This window comes from Accipiter gentilis, chromosome 12 (assembly GCF_929443795.1).
Source record: "Accipiter gentilis chromosome 12, bAccGen1.1, whole genome shotgun sequence".
Taxonomy (NCBI): Eukaryota; Metazoa; Chordata; class Aves; order Accipitriformes; family Accipitridae; genus Astur; species Astur gentilis.
Window position 1 is genome coordinate 36,500,618 of NC_064891.1, and position 21,003 is coordinate 36,521,620.

The following is a 21,003-nucleotide window of genomic DNA, read 5'->3' on the forward strand; positions in this document are numbered from 1 at the left end:
ATAAATCACACAGTCGAGGAATGAAAGCCCCACCAGCGACTGTTCACAGCGCTCCTCAGATGTCCCTTTTGTCAGGAGGTGAGGCAGTGCGGCGCAGGAAGTTGGTGTCGGTCCATCGTATCGGCTGAGACCTGCCAAGCCACGCTGTTGGGACTGACTTGGTGTGGTAATGTAGATTGCGCCAGGCGATGCTAATGCAGAGCCTGAAGTCTCATATTCCTTCCAAAACCTGCACACATCAGTGAGGGGCAATAGAAAGTTGTCCGAGTGCTCTGCTTCACGTGTTTTCACAGCCAAGAGCCGAGTCTCATCAGGTCTCTTTAATGTGGACAATTTCAAGGGAGGGAGCTCGTCTGTTCTGGTGGTCTAGATTGACATGGACTAGACTGAAGATAAAGCATTCAGTTCTTCCTAATGATTTGTTGAAGTAGCAGATGTAAGCAGGAAAGTTAGCTTTAAGAAAGGGGACAAAATAAACAGGATGAGACAGGAGGGCGGCTCAAAAGAGAAGGAAAATTTTTGTATGTAAAATGTATGTTTTATTGGAAGTTTCTGATAACACTTAAATGGAAGAAGAGGGAGTGTTTTTCCCCTCGTACAGTGGAGGTCATTGCCAGTGAAGTAACCAATTGGGATTGATGTTTCTTTTGTCCTGTTGACTTAGTTTCAATGGTAGCCCCTTCCTAATGTTGAAGATGAAGAACATTTTCTGTGTTTCAAAAAACCCAAAGAACCAAAAAGCCAACACAAAATATCAACCAACAAACAAAACCCACAAGTGAGCAAACAACAAAAAAAAACACCAGAAGACTGAAACAAAACCACACCAAAACCCCCAAACTAACTTGCAGTTCACTGGTTGAATGAATGAACATGTAATGTAATATAGACTTAGTTAAAAAAAAAGCTTGCATTTCAGTATGTAATGGAAAACACCTATCTTACTGCAAGTTTCATGGCTGCTTGTTTTGGCGCAGAGTGAAATGCTTTTCTCTCTACATCTTATTCCACAGAATAATTTCTTCCCCCGGTTTTTAACCACCTTTGGCTTTGAGCAACAAGGGGACTCTACCGATTGAATTGTTTCAAATCCATCATGCTGACTGCACAACAGTAGCACACTGCTGATTGTGTAATAGCAGTTACTTGTGAATAATTATGTACAGGTTGATGGAACATACAGTGAGTCTATTAGGAAATGCAGTTTGTCCATTTTTGGAGGTAAAGAGATAAGAGGAAAAAGTTGTTTCTTAGGTTTAAGAAGTACTGAATGAAGGATGCATGGCTATTGATAGAGTAGCTACAGCTGTGACCTGCAGTTACATGTATGCAGATGTTAAGCAGAATAGTCAACTGTTTGCAAGCTTTAGCAAAGTCCTCAGAGGCTGTTGTTTTAACGTAGTTTTCATTAAGATGTCCAAGTGTTCTTGTCATTACAGCTTGTTCGAACTGCTTCAAATCTGCAACAACGTTTGGGTGTAGCTCTTAAGTTTTTGTTTAAGTTAGAAATAATATGTACTCTAGAGAATTTCCCTTAATTTTTGCTCCTCTATGACACAGGAGCAGGTTAATATTGCAGGAAATAGGCTAGTGGTGTTTCTTAGGCAGGCCATTCCTACAGTTTTGTACCAGGGCTGCCTCAAGGTAGTGTTGTTTGTCCTTGCCATGAAATGTTGAGTGACTGAAGAGTGGTGTTTTTAGAAAGACCTGCCTTAAGCCTCATCGGTTGTTGGCGTGATTGTTCCGAACTGCCCGGTGTCCCGTAGTTTTCTGTTCCTAGAGCAGTCAGAGCAAGATATGTATTGGAAAAAGGGGCTATTTATGCAGGTGTCTAAACATGTGCTTACTAAATCTTCTGCTTTTGTTTTTGAATATCTTCACCTGACTTGCATACTGCTTTGTTTCCAGCAGTGTGCAGAGAAATGGCGATGGGCTACAATAGCTTATCAGGCTCGTGTTGTTTATTTATTGTAAACCACAGCTGTCTGTTGAGTGCCGGCTCGTGACTGACAAACAAATGAGTTTACCCTTCATCTATTTGAAAGTGATACTGAGAATTTCCGCATACCGTATTTTAATTTTTGTGTCCTTCTTTGTCATTTTCCCAATGAAAATTACCCCGGCACTGATCTCAATGTTAATGTATTCCTGCTTACATTTGACTTCTGAATATGTTATGGCTAATTATCATTACACAGGACGAGAGATCAGAGCCCTGACTGAGGTGCTTGGTATGGGAACAAAAGGAGGCCAACTCTGCATCTTGGCATGGGGCCCAAAAATTGTGACTGAGCATCTTGAAACTGGTGGAGTCTAGGGAGGCGAGGGGGGCTTGTTGGCTTTTTTTTTCCTAGTTTCATTTTATTATTTTTTATGAACTGGGGGAGGGGCCGGGATGGGGCTAAAATTTCCCCTTGAACATGATGTCAATATGTTGGCATGTCTCCTTTTATTAAGATGCTATCCAACTGATAACAAGTCCTGCTGTGTTTTACCAACATAAAAAATTAGACTGGAGACCAGGGAGCGGCAGGTGGCTTTTGGCACCAAGAAATAATCACACTTGATGTGGAAAGTAAAGTAAAAGGAGCCATCTGTTCACTGCAGGAGGACGTGAAAAATCACATTAACATATTGTCACTAACATCATGAAATACACAGTTAATAATAAATTTAGTTATCATGGCAAGCTGCATTGGATGCTTCCTTAGAAAAAGTATTGTGTGGAAGATGTGCTTGCTCACATCCTCTTATTGAGATATATCCTCTTCTGTGTGGAAGTCCGAACCCCACCATTTGTCACTGCCTGTGTGAGCAGATACGTGTCTCCTCTGCTGGGAGCACGAATGGCTTTTCAGAGTTCCTCTTCTGCCTTTGCCCTTTCATCTGCTGTGCTTGTTTCCATCCTTGTTTCCTGACTGCTGGGCAAGCACATTAAATAGTTAAAAAGGGAGGAACTGGAAATGCAATGTAAGGAAGGGAATGAAAAGTCTAGAAAAAGGGTGGAGTCAGATTAGATGTATTTGCAGTGAGTGCTGAAGGTCCGCTCTAATATCTACCTAAGTCCTTGGGAAGCTTTTCTTTTGCTTTTAATTGGTGTTGGATTAGACTTGTGATACCAAAGGTGTTTTTGATGGGACCTCATTCCTTCTTTTTCTTGTGGCTGCGTTTATTATCGGTTTCATTAGAGATGCACGTAGCCTGCAAAATCACCCCTTAGGTCGGGAAACCTTTTAACCTCTTTTCCCTCTTCCATGTACTAGGGTCTGCAAAATTCCTGTCCCCAGTGTATCTGGGGGGGCTGTGTGCTAAAGTAGGAACCAACTGTCCCATCTATGGTTTTCTGACAAATGACTTCAGGAAGGTAGTGCTGACTTAAATCAAGGCAGCTGAAAATGTGAAATGAAGCATAACGAGGATATCCTCTTTTCACTCTTAAGAAACACTTTTGGTAAAAATATACTTCAACGGTGTTGTTCTACTGTGCGTACGGTGTACCTCAAATTTCCGTCTGGGATGTGTTTGAGCTTCACATGGATCACACAGAAAGATTTAGTTCTTTAGTCATCTCTGAAAAAACTCACAATCTCTGAGGATGAAGCTGGTTCCTCCTTTCCTGTACATCGATCCTAATAAAAGAGCATTTTAATTATGCCCCCTCCAACCTGTGCCACTCTGTTTCCAGACTGGAATGAGAATTGAAATAGTACACAATTATCAAAAGAGCTAGCAATAATAGATTAGCAGTGTATAGTTGAAGAAGAGAGACCAAATGGACTACCTTGGGTTATACATTGCAGGTATCTGTTTAACTACTTAATGAGATTTCTACCTAGATGAATGTTACATGAGCTGGTGGGAATTTTTTTTTTTTTTTTTAAATACCTTGGAAAAGCCTTTTTTAACCCAATGGCAGCTTCTCAAAGAGGAGACAGAGGTTCATGTCAGTAATTTATAAAGCTTTTTCCCCCCTCAGAGCGATAGTCCTCTTCACATGGCTTTATTGTTACTAGTGAAAATACAGAGGCACAAATCAATTAATTACACTGTCTGATATCTTGTCTGCATTGGAGTTGAGTTGTCTGTCACTATTTAGCCACGTTGCGGACTAATTCTGCGGATGTCTCAACACGGGACGACGTTATAGGCAAGTCTCTCTGTCAAAACCAGTATTTCATAAAAAAGTAAAGAAAATTGTTTTGAAAGATTAGATTGTGAAATGATGTGAATGGCCTAAGTACCTGAAAGAAGTGGGGCAATGGGTTATAGGCATCTTCAGAGTTCTCATTCTTGCTTGCTATCTCGGGCCAGATGTTTTTGTGACTTAAAAAATAGCTTACTCCATGCCATGGGAAAGTTGACTGTCATTTCCTGTCCACCTAATCAAGACTTCATCCAACAGTATACCCAGCAATTCATGAATTAGCATTTTGGCGGTGCAGCATTGTCTTCTCACTTGCTAAGTGTGCTTTATATTGTAGCGGAGATGGTTAGTAGCTCTTAAAAAAATGTCTGCAGTGTCTTTGGTAACAGTTGTGCATGTGTGTGTGCCATCCAGAGCACTTGAGCTTAAAGGAGGTAAGAACTGCTTATTCAGGAATACCCAGAGCTGTTTACAAAAAATTACATTTTGGAAAGACTATAGACGTGCAGGTGTCAAGGCTCTAACTACTAAGGAGTAATATGATGTCCTCTTAGCTGCCTGTTGTTAAGTTTCTTCCGGCTGTTTCTGGATCACTTGGTTTGTCTGGCATTTTGAGATGGGGCATTGGGTTAGCTGGATACCACTTGATGCAGCCTGTTTTCCTTGCTGTGCTCCCTGGTAGCGTTGTCAGAAGGCTTGCTGCTTTGCTTTCTGCACGGGTCGTCGTAGCATTCGAGGGATTTGTAAGCACTAATAGATCTAGGTCCTCACAACCTCCCATGAAGCAGGACATAGCGATATGCTCATTTAAACAGATGAAGATTGAAGCCTGGAAAGAGCAAGCAACACCCACATGCAGGCAGTCTGGGGCAGAAACAAGTATTGAATATAATTAATGTCAATCAACGTGGCCTTATGGAAAATAGATCTTGTCAAATGAACTTGATATCTTTTTTGATGAGATTGAGTCTGGCTGATAGACTTCTCTTGGTGCTGAATGATATTTTGATTAAGAAACTGAAATGATGCAAAATTATCACACAACACGTTATTAAATGGATTAAAAACTTAACTGTGAAGTCTTAAAATGCAACTGTAACCAGGTTATCAGTGTTGAGCAGGTGTGGTTCTAATGATATCCTGCAGGAATAGCTTTTTAGTTGTCCACTGCTATACCTCATTATTCTCTATTACTGACATAGAAGAAAATACACTGCAACTCTTAGCGATGACAGGAAGATGTCTGGAGTGTTCAGTAGCAGAAGGGGCTGCTTGCTGATGCAGAGCCACATGGCTTTTTGTGACGGGAGGAAACCGTTTCCTCCTTAGTGTGGAGAAACATCAAGCCATGAGTTTGAGAGCAAAGACCGCGGGCCCTGCCTGTAGTATGGGAGAGAGTCTTTTTTGGAAAGCAGTGACTTGGAATAAGCATCGGCGGGGTCACAGTGACTAAACAGCTAGAGGTGAGTGAGGCTTTAGCTGAAGATGCTATTAGAGTTCTTGAAAGGCACTAAGGAATCAACAGCTATAGAGGATTTAAGTATTTCTGTGCCCAAAAAGACTTGTGACTGCTTTTTTTTAAAGGGCGTGCATGGTTCTGGGGCTAGCTATTCTAGTAGTCGAGTGAAACTTAAGGGAACTTGAAGAAAACTGTGAAAAGGACCTAAAAATTGAATGAGATCTCTCCTGGGAAAGTCGCACACTCCATTGAAATCACAAAGGAAGAAAGCTGAGGAGAGGTTGGAATAGCAGCCAGGGGCTTGGGGACTTGGGTAATAAAAAGCGCTTGAGTAAAGAGACATAAACCTGCAATAAGATGACTGTGTAGTAAGACACCGTGTCTGGAAGCTGAAGTTGAAACTGTTTTACGCTTGCAGGTGCAAGCTTTCACAGTAAAAGGTAGGCTCCATTTTTTTATGGCTTGAGATCTTGGTAGAAAAAGCAACCAAGGGATGTTTTCAGTAAGGAAACAATACCTGGAAACTAGACTTCAGATATCCTTGTTTTAATCAATAATCCATGCTGTGGCCCTACTTGTAAGGCCATTCTTCCTTTCTAAAGCTTCTGAGCAGGAAACCTTTCCTTGTTGCAAAGGTGAATTTCTTTGAGTAGATCGAAATCGTTGAAATAGCAGAAGGTTTGGCTGCCGATGGTTCATTTTGCAAGTAAAATGTCACTTGTGGGGAAAAAGCTGTGTATATTGACAGACCTTTTGTGTTCCGACAGGTATTTATAGTTTATTAGCTACTTCATTTTGTACATGACGGACCTCTGTGTGACGGTGGAAATCCGAGGCAGATGGGCTCCACAGTCAGCCTGAGGGGACAGGAGGAAGGCGACTTCAGAACTCTCAAGTAACCTGAATTTTCTGCCTTTCATCACAGCAGTTAAGGGACCCACAGAGACTGACAGATACTGCAGGAGCTCCAGGAAGATCTTAATGTGGGGCCGGGATTGAAGTGAATGGGCCATGCTCAGTTTCACAGGGAGAGTCTCCTGTCAGGCGCTAATGGCATTTTAACATGGGCAAAGGGAATACGAGAAGGTTGGCTGCATGACCATGAGCAAATGTGCTACGTGATGGATTCCAGTCTTCTCTTCCTTGGCTTGCTTGTTGTCTTTCCCTACTTGTCTTTATTTTTTTTTATTTTATTTTTTTTGAACAGACATCCTTCTGCCTGTGAGGGAGTGTAGAGGTCGTGTCTACCTACCAGCAAGCAGGAATCAGCTCCTTTCAGCTGATGGCATCTTACAAAAAAAGTGACTCATGACTCTTTTAATGAATATAAGCTGCAATTTCTGTTAGCTGCTGGGTGTAGGAATCAGGTTATTTGTTGCTTGAAAGTGTTCAGTGGTGTTTGCAAAACTTTACAGCTTGGCAATTTTTTGTACATATAATGGTGCGTACTGTTTGCATAGTGCCACTGCTGGAGATTTCCAGCCAGCTTTCTGGAGATATACTTCTTTGTAGGGTGCTGCACCAAAGGAGAATATAGATCTCCTTCCGACAGCTTAGTCAGGCCACAGTCAGATGGGTGGGTGAGCCTGACGAAACAATGCAGCGATAGGTTGCATGGTGGCGATGCAAGGCACTTCTTCATCTGAAAAATATTAAGTGTTGGGTGCATCTTTTTTCTTTCCTATCAATTCAGTGTTCACTTGCTTTAAGGAATTGCCTACACTTGCAGGACTGCCTCTGGAGAAACAGGCAGAAAAAGGCTTTCATTTCACCTGCTGATGCTCACTTGTAGCTATTTTGGATAACTTCACCACAAAAATTTAAGTGTAGACTTGACAGCCAGTGGTTTGTGTATCTAGATGCAACAAAACTCTTCCCCGGCACATCCTGATTTGGAAGATGTCAAGTAAGACAGGCTCATGCCAGCACTTCAGTGTCAATGTTGCAGAATGGGACTCGCTCAAATGGATGAGGATATCGGAACAGCTTTTATTGATTATTACAGGAGTTGTGTGTATTTTAAAGGAAGAGAATGTTTCCATTTCTTTTCAAAAACATTGAGAGAGCGGAAACAAAGCCCTTTCAAGACGCGTTCTCCTATGGAATGAAAATTGAGTTACGAAGGAGCATTGCCATGCGTATCCCAGCATGTTTATAGACATTTGGATCCTTGGAATAATAAGGGGAATGTGCTATTGTATGTTCTTATTTATGTAACCGATTGGAGCACCGTCATTATTTTGATGATGAGTCTGCATAATAGAAATCTCCTTATAGCCCAGTAGGAGACTGGAGAGATAAATACCTTTGAGGTCCAGCCTTCTACTTCCTTCAGTACTGTAGCATGCTTGAAGTGGTGCTAAAGATTTGCCGAACATCTGGCAGGAGCAGGTGGCAGTTTACTTTTCAATATGTTATTTAAATGACAATTTAGTTAAGCCTTCAAATAATAATAGTAATAAAAACAGTCTCACATACATTCATGTCTTACAGTAAAGGAGCTTTCTGGGCTGAGTTATTGAGCCCTTTTCTATCTAGGCTCAGCCTGTGCTCTTTCTCTCCTGACCTAGCTGCGGCTTATGTACTGAAAGCAGGAATGCATCCCCTAGCCCAGATATGAAGGAGGAGACTCTCTTTTACTGCTGAATGCGCAGCTGCCGGATAGATTTCCTAAGCAAGGTTTGTGCTGAGGGGTTGTGTTCTTTACCCTTGTGTCTAAAGTGAAACATTGTATTGCATCACTAATCTATTAAGGTGAGAGATCAAAGACGAGTTGTCAGCAAGGAGTTTGTTGTCATGCTTGAATATTTTGTCTCTCTTTTTTGCATTCCATTCACAGAGAGAAGGTCTTGTGCCTCAGGTAGTGACTGAGACAGTTGCTAGCTATGCCTGAGGTGTAAGTCAGTAGCCTAGATGATCTTTTGGAAGCAGTGCTGTTTAAAATGTACCTGCTTTCACACCAGGAGCAGGAGTAGCACCTTTTTCTGTTTCTATGCTGCATGTGTTGTGTCGCACCTGTTCTACAGACAGTCACTCATTTTATTCGCATAAACAACACAACTGGTTAGCGTGGACAGCATTAAGTGGTAATGAGAATCTGATTAGTACAAAAGAGGCTATGCTTTCTTATGTTATTAATTGACTAATGGAATTAGAGGTCTTATTTACAGTTGGAAAACTGCCTGTAGCTGTAAACATGCTGATAGAGCATTAGGCCACAGAAGAAGCAAGACGAGACAGAGAAGGTGATGAATAAGATGCATTTTCTGTTGGAGTAGATGGAGGAACGTATGTAAATATGTTTGAGCCAGTAAGGTGATGGTTGCGACTTTCATTGTTCAAGAAATGATTTCCGAGCGCATGAATATAATTTGGATTGTTATTGGAGATAGGGCTTTCTCTTGGCTGAGGTTAATGATTTTGAAAAACAGACCTGTTTTACAAAAGAGAAAGACCAGTGCAAAACCAAAAATCTAAGCATGCAGTCACTCTTTTCTCCTTAGTGAGCCTTGGAAAGGGTCGTCTTTGCACTTTGACCATTTCGCGGGGGGGCGGGGTGACGGACCAGCAGCTGTGCATTGAAATTGGTTTGGTTTTGAAGGCTGATGAATGTCTTCAGTGTAACTGGAGTTTTGTTCTGGAGGTCTGCGTTAGGCAAGGTAGGGAATTGGGAGAGGGGCGAAGAACAGCAGTGAAAAGATGTGGATGGATTTGTTAGAAGTGGCGCTGTCTGTCTCCAGGGTCAGTTTTTTCCAGAGGTGCTGAAGAGACATTGTAATCTATCACTGGTACTACTTGCTTGCAACGCTTGTAGGTGCTTGGGTCCCTGTGACACATCAGTAGTGTTTGTACAGTCTCAACTTGCTTTTGAGCTATTTCACTTCTTCCTGTTTCACTTGGTGTAGTAGAAATTCCCCAAAACAACAGTGGAATGGCCTTTCTCATTTGGCTTTATCATCCCATTTCAGGGCTTCCTCGGGATCTGTTGGCTTGTTTGTAGCAGGACCGCAGTGAAACCATGCTCAAGGGAGCGAGCCCGTGGGCAGAAACAGGTTGGTTGAGATTTGGCCAGGTAGGCCAGCTTTCCCACAGATAGGAAGTGAGTTACTCTATTCTCATGCAGGGACAGTAAAATCCTTGCAAGGATTTCTCTAGGGAAGAAAAAAAAACAGACCCAGAAATCCTACTCTCCGTATTTTAGTAACAGGTAGGTGGTCTGAACTGTTTGTTCTTTTAAGGGACTTTCATGGTCATCGAAGTGAGACTACGCCCCCACTGAGAGATGAAGGAAAGTGCTATTGTGAAGTATTTACTTTTTGGCACTGCTTCATTACCTGCTCTTTATAATTTATGGTGCCATATGGAACAAGGTTGATAGCTACCCGTCTTTATGAACACACTGGTTTCATTTACCTGAAGCAGGCTTTTCAGTTTTGAATGGAATCAGAGATACATTGTTGCCTCATTACAGTCCAATTAAAACGCGGTTTTAACCTAACGCTAGGTTGATTATTAATTGTCTGGAAGGCCTTTTTCCTTCTGTGCCTTTAATTAGGATTTCCCATTACAGCCTCATCTAGAAGCAGAGTGTGCTGAAAACTCCAAGCAATGTTATGGTGCTTTGCGGTGTGTAGATGCGGTGGGTAGATGGATCCAGACCTGTGCACAGAAAGCCGGTATGGTGCAAATGCTCTCGAGGCAATCTTCCCAGAGTGACAGGAGACTTGCTCACATCACAGCTGTAGTTTCTTATCTCGGACCTTAGGCTAAATGTCTTTGAGGTTTGAGCACATTGTTTGATGGGTGCTTGTTTTGCTATAAAGTGGGATAGAATTTTAGGGGCTACTATGAAAAAAACCCACCAAACAAAAAACCAACCACCCCAGCAAAACTACACACACACAATTGATAGGTATCACTGGCAGGGAATAGCGTTGCTGTAAAAATATGGCTGTGGATTCAGTTTTAATAGCAGCCGTATTTGTAGAGGAACTTGAGGCAGAAGCGACGCGTTGCCTTTCCCTGATGCCGTTCCTATCCCCTTTTCTGTTCTTGCAATAACAAAGCCGAGGTCTGGGCGGCCTCAGGCAGGGGTCAGTTAACGCAGGGGTGCTGATTTACTTTAGTGAGTAAACTGTTTCTTTCTGATGAACATCACTCACGGGTATGCAGTCTCCCCCATCTGCCTGACAACTGACCTTGCAGTTGCTTTGAAAAATGAGGGATGCTAAAAGCTTTTTTTTTTTTTTCCTGTTGGTAGCAAAACAATTCCTTATTTATTTATTTATTTTGTGTTGGAAACTTTGAGCATCCCTGCAAACCCGCACTTCTTTAAAAGAACACAGTTATTGTGTCTTCAGGTGTGCAGTGGGAACAGGATTGGAAATTTTTGGGCTTACTTGTTTTCCCGTATTCTTCAATCTCTCTGGCATTTAATAATTGGGAAGAAAACTTACTGGAAAGGACTTTAGAGGAAGATGTTGTTACATGGAACTACATATGGTCAAATGTGTTGTTTCACTTGGCTGGTACAGTACTGTATGGAATATCTTGTAAAGGTATTGCTTAGGGCCAAAGGTTTCCCAGCTGGGGTTTGTTTTGAGAGGGAATGGCTTATTCTCACATATTGCACAGCAGGAAACCTTCTGCCTTGCAGCTCTCCAGTGATTTATTTGAGGTGTTTAGCCAAGGACTTAAATGGGTTAGTAGACTAGTACCTTCAGGGAAGTTGCTCTTTATAATTTAACTTTCAGAGAGCAGGTTATAGTGCTCTCAAACAGTTGTGTCAAAGACCCAGCAAAAATTAATGGCTCAGAACTAATGGCAAGCTTTCCAGGATGTTGCTCTGATTTATTGAGTGGTGCTAGGCTCCAGCATCCTTGTGTGGAGAGCACTTGTCTTCATATAAGGGGGCTAATATTACCTCAAGCTGTTGTGAGTTGACGTGGTGAAATTGCTTAGATGCTACTCTGGGTGTAGATAGCTGGTGGTGATTACTCTTAAGTATTCAAAGAGCAGAAACCCTGGGGAAAGGCTGATTAGCTGCCCAGGAGGATGATGCTCCAGCCACGTAAACAAACTCCTGAAGTCTTCTGGCCATAATGAGGACCAGGCCCCAGTGACAAAGCCCACTCTGCTCTGTGCTGTTGCATTGAAGCTGAGCAATTTGCAAGGCGAAAGTGATTGGAGTCACTCTCCGAGATGCACGTAATCCACTAATCACCACTGTGAGACTTCTGGTGCTCAGAAACAGCAGGAGGGAATTGGCTTTTATGAGCTGAAGGAGACACTGGCATATGTTGTTGAGGAGAGGGGGAGGAGGGACTACTTAAATATTTATAGATTAAGGGTACATTGGGATCCCTTCTGTCTTTTGTATGCCTGGTTCCCCCATGAGACATAAAATCTCCTCAGCCTTACCTGTGTTTTAACTCGGAAGCATCCAGTCTGAACCTCCTTCTGCCTTCCGGCCCTCGTGCTTGCACTAATGGACTGGGTTGACGTAAAGCCATTGCAAAATGTGTCTTGTCGCCATCCGTCTCACTGGGCTGTCTCAGTCTTCCTCCGAAAACATCGCAACTGAAAAAAAATAAGGGCATTGCAGCCTGGATGCTTGTGGAAAATGAGGTTAGAAGCAAAATGAACTCAAAAGCAGATTAGTGGCAGGCAGATAGCAGCTTCTTAGAGAAAGCTGTCTCTGACACTGTCCTGAATCTCTGCCCCGATCACCCCAGGGTATGAGGGCAGAACAGGTAGAGCCTGCTGAGAGGACCTCTAGTGTTCCTTCCTACCTCTAATTTTAATTAAGATTTGTCTTCCTGCAGACAAAAAGGTGACCTTTTCATTGGATTGCTCTTCCTTCTGTGATTACTTTGCATGTGTAAATTCACCCTCCCTTTCATAAAGGAGAATGTATTTCATACTGTGCACAGCCACAGAGAAGCAGTTGACTGCTGCGGACAAAATGCTTTCATATGCAGAGTGGTCTGCTCAGTCTTATGTACAGAACCTGTGAAGGAGATGGAAAAGCTGGGAAAGAAGTAGACCTCACACTGCATCATCCTGTTAAGTCAGAGCAGCCCAATGTGGTGAGAGTAATAGAGTAACAGTGCCCCACTTAGGAGTGGGAGGCTGGAGGAGATGCCTAGTGTCACCAAATCCTCTCTCCCATCACAGGCAAGTGTGTTATTGACAGGCATGTGGCAGTGAGAATGATGTCTGTGAGCAAGATGACTTTAGGAGCTCTTCCCATCGAGACCTGTGGAAAATGACTGTGCTATTGAAACTGAGGAACAATGTGTGTTCCCTTGCTTCAGCCAGGTAAAAATGATAGAATTTTGTGTAGTGTGTTTTCCTGCTTTTGCTGTGCTGTAGTAAATTAGTTTCTCCACAAGATGCATATTTTTCTGAAGTGCTGCTTGCTCTTTTCATCAGTGCTCCTGAAGTTATTTTAAAGGGAATACAAATACCATGATAGCCATTTTAGGCAGCAAACGGAGACACAGAATATGAAGATAATCATTCAAAGTTACCTAACTTGTCGATGGTGCAGCTTAGAGCTCAAGTGCAGGGTATTATCCTGTTGCTCACCTTCTCTACTACATGTAGAATAGTGAGAGAGAGAGGCTGTGAGAAATTCTGCCAATAACCTTTTTTGAAAAGACCACACAAAACTTTTGATAAGCTGTAGTTTGTTTGCAGTGCGAGATAATGTGTTTTTATATTTGTACACATCCTCAAATAGCTTTACTTTAGTGATCCAGCTATTTCCATGTGCTGTTTTGTTCTTCATTTTTAAAAGTTTTAATGTGGCATCAACAAGTCAGGCCCAAGTCTGCTCTTCTTTTGCTGGGTGTATAACTCTCTTCTGTCCTAGTCAGGTTAACAGCTCTTGTAAGACCTGTTAAAGCCTGTACTTATATAAATCACATATTAAATGGTTTAATTTGGGTATTAAAATTTCATAAATCAGTTCTAATTAATTAAAACTGTTGCTATAATGAAGATCTGCCCCTCATATCCAGTATAGTGCAACAGTCCTTGAACATCATTGTAGGGCCTGTCTGAAAAGCTTCCCAACAGCTCAGCTGATGTGCTGATGGGTCTGCTGGAAAAAGCAAGCCAAACTCAGTATTGAAAGCGCTCCAAAATGGTCCTGACAGCTTGATAGTTATGTGTATGACAAAATGCAGCTCTCTGATCATGTTGAACAAAGTCAGCAGTAGAACTTAGGGTTGTCCTTGTGGTTGTCATGCCCCTGGTTTCTCATCTTGCTCTGTGTGATGGGGTGGAGTTACGGTGCACAAGTGTCACTACTGCCTGGCGTCACCTTCTGAGGGGGTTGGATCTTCTGCTTTGTAAGTGAGTTTGAAACAGTTGTTGCTGAGGTGACTCGGGGCCTGTGTTTGAGGCCACTATAGTGTTACAGGATAGGTTAAGGAGTGTTTCTGTCCAACAGCAGCATAAACCTCTCATAAATCGGTTTTAAGCCAACTGCAGCTTTGATATTGTGTTCCAGAGAATTATTTAACAGTCCAGTCTCCAAGCTTCGGTTAAAATTAATGGTGTATTTGTGATGTAGGTTTTGGCAAATACTGGTGTGAGTTGCTTCACTGGCTGGAAGTGTTTGGAACTGTTGTTACCTGTGATCTGGAAATAGTTGTGCCATTCAGTTGTCAAGCCACAGAGTGCTTCGCTGCTACTTCACAGTTCACTGATCTTTCACTGAAACTGTCCCACTTTGGTTTTGCGAGTGTAAGTATGATAATCTTTCTGAAACTATTAGCCACTGCACTACTTTTATTTTGCCAATGGTGTCACTGCTGCACCACAAGATTTGTGTTTTCCTGTAGACTTGAAGAAATAGCGGTAAGAGTGGTGTTCAGCGTTTGAAGGGCTGGCTGAAGCAATGGACAAAATGGCACGTTGCTGCCACTCTCCCCCAAAAAGGAGTTTGAGCAGGTGAGGGTAGTGCAGGCACCCTTTTTCTCCACAGGTCCCATTTCTCACTTGTCTCCATGGTGCACTTAAGCAGGAGTGAGATTGTGGCTCTCAGAGCTGCACCTGTAGCTGAGGACCCATTTGAACTGTTAGGCTGAGCCTGTGTTGTGCCTGTAAGATCTACAGCCAACAAGCGATGGGAGGTGAGAAGCATGTGCCTGCTGCCAGGCTTGCCTCGCCCTGCTGCTCTCCCAGCTCTTGGCAGCCTGAAGGGTCTGTGCCTGATCCCTGGCTGTGTCTCCTTTTTGGGTCCACAGCCTGAAGAACTTGGGAGGACAGTGGATGTTTTACCTTTGCTGGGCTTACACGGGGTTTCCCTTTAGGCTTCCAAGATGGCTTTGAGGTTGGATTGGTGGGTTTACTTAAAACCGTAAATATGACATCCTTAGAAATTGACCAGTCACCGCCGCAGTGTAAGTAGTCTGAGGGCTTCCTTGAATTTATTTTTTTTTTAATGAATCTGTTGGATTCAAAGCCTCAAGCTTCCCCTGTCCCAGTTTGCTGCTGCTAGTTTCCTACTTAGATGGAAGCTGCCTTGGGTTTTTTAAGTTGCTATTACTATTTTTTAAATCAGGGATAGTGTGTTTCTCCTGACCAGGAACTGACAGTGTTTTATCAGCAGCAGATGTGCCTGCTTTGACGGAATTGCCAATACACATATTTAATCTTTTTTATAAATGTCAGGCTATGGTTTCAACAATAGGATGGCACCCTGTAGTGAGACCTTAAGCTGAGGGGAAAAACACAAATAGACTTTTGTTGTTGTTGGGGGGGAGAGAAAGGGGAAGTCCTGTAAACTAATTAGCTTGTATGGCTCAGATGTCATTTGTGATCAAACCACTTACTGCTGTTTTCTGTGGCAGATCGGATGTCTTTTGCATTAAATGCCATTCAGCAAGACCAAAAAGTGTCCAGGGCACCTGTCATCTGCTCTATGGGGACGCTGGGTACACAATTAATGCCTGCATATAAAAACTTCACCGGATTTATTTCAGACACTAGAGTTTGATTTTGTTCTTTCACAGGGCATTTCTAGGGTGATGACCAGATGTCAGTGAGCTTCAGGTTTTTGTCTTCTGCCTGGTTACTGGGAATTCCCAGGGAACAGCTTTTGTCTAAGAGACAGAAGCTACTGAAGAGCCTCAAGGTACGGTGTTACCTGTGCTGGGGGGCCTCTGTCTCTTGTTTTTACACGTACCAGAAGTCAAGAAGCAGCCACGTCAGTGGGGTGCAAGGAGGCTGCACAATTCAAGACTGGACTTAAGTCCCTAAAATTGTAGTCTCTGTATTGTATGTAGTGAGTATTGAAGGGACAGATAAACAAGGAGGGTTAGCTTTGAACAACCGATAAATATCATCGGCACCAAAGACTGGTGGAGAAGTCAGAGTGTTTGTGGGATTAATGTTTTTTGGCATTTGACTTCTACCGACCTTACAGAAAAGCATGTGATTCAATTTTTGCTTTTTACTCACCTCTATGATACTTAGTAACTATTCCTCCTTCCCCTTCCATTTTTTCGCTGTGACCAGTGAAAAAGGTCAAGACAATAGGTGGAAAAAAAACCCCACCCAGTGAGTGAGAAAGGTGTTTCTCGGCGGCTCTTCAGATGATTTATTTTCAGTTAGGGAATTCTTGGGGATTGTAGTTAGGTTGGCATGTGTGCTTAAAAAAAGCATGTGTGAGCCTTAGGTATCTGCCTGTAGCTCTATAAAGAATCAGTAGGTATTTTATTCTGACACAGGAACAGTTTGTAAAGAATAGCACACAGATTATTTTATTGGAAGGACGATGAGGAGAACAACTGCAGACAGATGTACTGCTTGCTTAACATAGAGCCGCTATTCCCATATTTGTGGAAGTGCTTTCGGGATCGCTGCAGATGGGGGCAGACACGGCAGAATGGAGGCGACCTGGAATGATGATGTCTAGATGAAGGCAGGAGAGTCTCTGCAGAAATTGGTCAAAATGTGGGCAGCTGTTCCTGTGCTGCTGTTGTACTTGAGTGGCCTTAAGCTTTCCCAAAGCTTTCTCAGAAAACTGAGGAAACAAATACCCATTTCCCTTTCTAAACGGAGAGATGTCTATGAAATAGCCTCACTCTCATCAAGTCTTGCATGTTCAGTTGGCGCTGTGGTGTGATAGCAAGCGCAGTGGATAGTGCAAGAGAAAAAAGGGCCAAGTTCGTAACTGGTGTAAATTTGGCATCTTTCCAGTGATGTCAGTGGTGTTATGTTAGTTTACACCAGCTGAAAATATGGTCCAGATGGTCTTGATGAGAGAGAACTATCATGAGCCTGGTGCTTTCTATTGCATTGCACTTTATGTAATGATTTCACACCTGTGAAAATTGGTTCAGGATCAAAATGGGGATTCATACAGATGTAGATGCACACAAGAAGTGCAAGGCAGTGGGGAGAGAAGCCCATCTATTTTTCCCAGGGAGAGCTGCGCAGTGGAAATATTGATTCCTGGGATGTGTAAGTTAAAGCATGAGTTAACAGTTTTGTGTATTCTTTATCTGTCTATCTTTGGATAATTACAGTAAAAGCATCTTGCATACAAAAGGATAGGATAATTTGTAATGGAAATAGCATTAGCAGGAGTGGTTGAGTTTAAATATGAAGAGAATGTGATTGCTTGAGTGACAAACTTAGTGAGCTTTGTTTGACACTGTTGTGTCAGATCCCACGCTAGGATAAAATATGTATAACTTCTGTCTTCATAAACATATGGTAAGCATAGTGGTGACTGTAATTTTTTGACAGGTCTACCTGCGGTTTGCTTCAGTAATGCATTGTGGAAAGTCATTGAAAATTACTTGCTTGTACTCTCTTCAGAACCCTGAAAGATAAATAGCATTTCTCTAACTCTTGTCTTCTTCAGATTGTGGAACCAGAAGAATGATATTATTTTGCCATTAGCAAGTTTTTGTCTCTACCTGTTCTGCCCTAGTGAAATTCCTTGTGATGGTTTTGCTGAGGTTATTCGAACTAGGTGAATAGTGGTCAGCTGAGGATAGGATTCATTATAATATGAGAAAACACTCTTGACTTATTTTGATCATTACTACTTCAAAGTGTTGGGCTGGAAGTTTAGAAGATGTCATTTGACAATAAGGGCCAGGTCAAGTGATGCCAGCATAGCTCATGTGGAGCTATGTTGGTGTATGGTAGCCAGAGATCTGACTTTGAAAGTCGATAGCAGGCAGCACCTCCTTAACTCATCAGAAATAACTGTATTAGTTGTCAAGACACCCAAAAAAGGCTTTTTTAGAACTGGTTGCAATCAGCAACCTTTGGCATCTGTAGGACTATGCAGACAGGATCTGCTATCAACCAACGAGATATAACCTCTGGCAATTACTGGACAGTGTTGGTTGGTTTGGGGTTTTTTGTGGTTTGTGGTGGGGGTTTTTTTGTTTGTTTTTTGTTGTTTGGGTTTTTTTTAAATTGAGAGGGAGGTTTGCATCTCAATATTTTAGCAGTCGAGCATAATACAGTAAGAAAGGTGTCAGGATGCATTTTATCTCATACAACAGGATGCTGTAGGCAACACTGTTTGAAATTTGTTGAAAAGCAGGTGACAGCCACCCATGTAAAGAGTCTCACTTCCTTGAAGTGTGTTAGGCTGTGCTGTTGCTATTAATTTCACAAGCTCTGCTTGCAAGTGGAGAAGTGAATGAGTGATGCGGTACTGCTATACAAAGCTGCCTTGGCCTCAGAGGTTCCTAGGCTATTTAAACATGTTTCATGTAATCCACTTAATTGCATGTGTAAGCTTGTCAGGAGAACTTCCAGCAGAAGCAAACCCATAATGTGCTCAGAAGTGGCGGGGGGAAACAAACAGAATGCTGAATTACTATGGTGCATTACTGTCTTCCTGAGTTCAGAGGCAGATTTAATTCCAAGTCAATAATGAGAGCAGTTGCTGCTGGATCTTAATATAGAACGAGTCAGGTGTGGCTACCGTGTAAGGCTGAGAGCAGGTGTAGCAGAAAGCATTCAGCTGGAATGATAAGCTGCTAGGGTAGTGTAACACTTCAGATAATATAGGGTTGACAGCCTCACCCGTCAGATCTGGTCGGGTATCTGTCGTGTTGCAACTGTCCATGCTTGGGACGGGTCCTGCTTGCTTCTGCCTGAATTTGGAATCCTTTGTGTTTCTGGTGGGTGGGGGAAGCCACATGGGCAGGAGTCAGCGTTGACACACTGCTTACAGTGCTTTGCCGCAGAAATCGGGGTTTCGTTAGAGAAAGTGCCAGAGCTTTGGGTTTTACAGTTAGACACTTAAGTAATTCACAATTAGAGATCATCAGGCAGGACGCCGATTTCTTCTGTTGTACATTTTTCTTTTTGTCTGTAACTCTGAAAGGGACGTCAAGTACAGGCGGAATGAGTAGTATTGCTTAGGTCCCGATCCTGCAAAGAATTGTGCTTTAGGTAAATCTCATGCACACGCATCACCTCTTTGTTGTCAGTGTCTTAGCAGGATGATAGCACATCTGTTCATAAAACCTCTGTGGAATGGGGGAGATGCTCTGTGGTAAGTCAGCCTTTCTTTTATGGGCTAAGCGTAGTGACTGTTACCCAACAGGCTTCAGAAATGACTGTCAGTAGGACTCCGAGAGGCCTAATGAAGCTCAGCTCCGAATTCACGTTAGATTTCCCTGGGCTTTCCCTAAGCTATTTCTCTTAGAATACTGTGTATCCCCACACCAAATACAGCAGGGCATTTGACCAGTTTTGTTCAAAAGGTGTTTCTGCGAATTGACTGCTGACACCAGCTTTTACACAGTTCAAATTGTTTTTTTAAAATTATTTTAAAAGAGTTTTTATTCAGACGCGTGACAAGTTAATATTGTGTTGTACAGGCTAAATAAGAAAATGGGTAGCGGGAAGTTAAGGTATTATAGAATGTCTTTCCTGTACCTTATTACAGTTTATTGGACCTATATGTAGTTGAGGTTGTGCTGGTGTAGCAGCAGGAAATGCATGCTCTCAGCACATTCAAAGCAGGAAATAAACACTGGTACAACATAGAAAGGAAGCTTGTAGGTGCTACACTTACTCATTTATAGTCCAGAACGTGGGGGAGTTCATCTCAGTTCTGGAGAGCATCAGTTTATAGACAATGAAGACTTAATTGTAAATACCGATCGGGCAGGCGAGCGCAGAAGCGTTCGAGGGAAGCCTTGTGTTCCTTTTAATCATCTTGGAGATGCCGACTTTGAGGACTAACGTGCTTCAGCAGATGATGATTTGCTGCTATTAATTGTTTCATCTATGTCATAGGAACAAACACTGGGAAAGGGGAGGGTTTGTATTGTCCACATACTACACCTTTGTGTTTGCAGACAGGATGGAAAATAAGATTCTGCCCGCCCCATGCCAAGAACAGCGAAGGTTCTCTTTGAAAAAAAGTACCATTCTCCCTTACGGAGTCGTTGTCGAGTTCAAATTCTGGATTCTTTTTTGCAAACTCCAGAAGCAGTAACAAATGAAAATGCGAAGGATATGGCTAAGAAGGAAGTTCTGAGCGTGCAGTTGCATGAACTTCTTGCCTGGTTGTGGGTATAACCCTTCTGCTTTGTCTTACTACTGAGTCTGGAGGGGTCTAAGTACTTTATTTAATGTTTTTGTAAAGTATCCTTACTAGAGGTGAGGAGTTAATCAATTTGTAGTGGCTGTTTTGATTGACACACACAGCCACAAGAGTATTATCCCTGCAGTAAGAAAATGGGGTTTGTAGTCTGTAATGTTTAAGAGGCTTTTGAAGCCCTCCTTTATGCTATTCAGGTACCAGAAATTAGCTACAGGATAAAATTGTCAGAGATGCTTGTCAGCTTTTGTCAGCTACCTCAGTATTACTTGATGTCTTGACAGTTCACGTTTCCCAAATGGAGGACAAAGTCCTGTAGTGGTTGGTGAAGCGGCTGGGCTGTGTGCCATTCCTTCCACTCTCTGGATGTTCAGTGGCAAGTTCCCCACCCTCTTGCTCTTGAACTTTGGGTATGAGTGAAAAGTATCAGAAAAGCTGACGCCTCACTCAAGTACATGTTGAAACCTGGAACAATCTGTGGGTTGGAAAACTTATGTCACTTAGTGCTGTTTGTAATCAAGGTAATGAAATGAACCCCGATCACCGCATTTGAAACCACACTAGGAAGTGTCCATTGCTCATAATTTTCCTACGTGGCGTCTATTCACAGTGCCAGGAGCAAACCCCTCATCTTCTGCAATGCAAGGTGATGTTTTTCCTCAGTGGATCTGGTGTGTGACTTCTTGCTTGTTTCTCTCATCCCCTCTACATGGGAGACCATGCGGAGACCCAAACTGATGTGTATGTGAAATGCTATCCTTCCAGTGCTCTAGGACTGAAATGCAGCTGTCGCTCTTCAGT